A 1924-nucleotide genomic window follows, 5' to 3' on the forward strand; every position below is an offset into this window, starting at 1 on the left:
ATGTTAGAGTTTTTAATTTATTGTTGGTTTTTATTCTTTCTTTTTTATTTGATGTGAAGCAAAGTTATATCATTTCAATTTATAAAATGACTGTGGTGCAAGAAGAATCAACTAATTTATGACAACAACTTAAGTTCAAAGCCATAATTTATAAAAATACAAAAACCTATAATTTTTCCAAATTTAAACATATTTAAACGTTGTGTTAATGTTGTCAGTGTGACGACATTAAGAAAAGACAATTGCGTTTTAAATTAATTATTTTTCTTTTTATTATGTACAATAAAAATACAGAAATGTAAGTTCGACTTGGTTGTGTCAAAAACACGTTAACGGTAAAAAAGTCATTATTTGACACAGTGGTTTCAACGTTATTTGTTTTTTTGCTTTATAAATTATATTCTCGTTCACTTTCTTTTTTAAGTTTACAAAAGTGACTGTATTAAAACGCCAAGAGCAGCGATTGACACACTTTTATTATTAAAACCAAAAGAAAAAAGGTAGCCCTTCGGGGAGTTACTATTATTGTTTTTTTTGATTGAATGATTTAGTAAGTTTTTTCATCTTTTTATTAAAAAATGTATATAAAAAAATAATTAATAATAATAAAAAATGAAATAATGTAGACTTGAATTAAAATTATAGACACAAGAAGTGATTTTGTGTTGATTACATTACATATGAACTAAGCATTAATTATGAGCAATAATGTAAGATAGTCAAATATTTAAAAATTGTATAAAACACTTTTATCACAACAATGATACATATCATTAAAAACGGATTTATAAAAATAACATATGGTTCAATTGTAAAATTAAAAGTATCAACAATTTTTTAAATTGTGGTGAAAAGGATTGCATAATTTAAATAATATAGTGATGCATTTAGTTCTAAGTAAGTCACACAAGAAAATACAACAGTTATATATTACAGTAGATGTTATCTTAATATTTTTATTGTATTTGTGATTAAAATGAATAAAAAATTGACAAAATTATAAAATTCAATATATTTTTGATGATGTTGTTGAGTTTGAAATAACATAATTTTATTGTGTGAATTACGTATATATATTAAACAAATCAAGCACTCGGTTTGATGTATCTGTGATTGTTATAGCAAATGTAAAACTTTGTCTTTTAAGTATTGTAAATGTTGTTTTGATAATTTAACGATTAAATTACAGTTAATTTTATAGACTAATTGACTTGAAATTGTTAAAATAATTACAATTAATTGAAAAGTTTTCTGTTTAACAGTAAATTTTTATCTATGGTCAATATAAGTAGCCAACTAACATGTCAAATAAATGTTCTTATCAATATTGGCATTGCTTATTTTGTTATTTAACAAAGAAAATGAGATTATTTCCTTTTTTAATTTTCAAGTAAAAAAATTGTTGTGTTTGTTAATAAAATAAATAATAAGTTATAGTTGTTTTCAATTATAGTATCTTAATTGTATTTTATTATTTATTGTTATTATTTGTTTGATTAACTTTGTATAGATTATGTTTACTATACTTTGTGTTTGCACCCATATTGTTTTTTAAGCGATTTACTCGTGACCAAAAAACGAAAATAAGTATAAAACACAAATAAAAAATAAACATTTTGTATTTTGTTTAGCCTTTAAACAACACATTTTTTAAAAAATAGAAAGTCTTTTATTTATTTATCAATGTTTTTCATAACCCGATTATTTGCTCAGTTATCAACAAAATTATTATTTCATAAAAATAATGGTATTTTTTTCAATTAAATTGCGACAAAATTTGTTTTTTTCTTGTTAATTTTGAAAACCAGAATTGTGCCGACCCACAATCAAGCGTTTTTTAAAATTTACTCATTGAGTGCCGCTGCCCAAAACTGCGTCCATATAAATTTTAGTGTATTTTTCTTCTTCTTTTACCATATTTTTT

This window comes from Entamoeba invadens, assembly GCF_000330505.1.
Source record: "Entamoeba invadens IP1 unplaced genomic scaffold scaff_1105074726349, whole genome shotgun sequence".
Taxonomy (NCBI): domain Eukaryota; phylum Evosea; order Mastigamoebida; family Endamoebidae; genus Entamoeba; species Entamoeba invadens.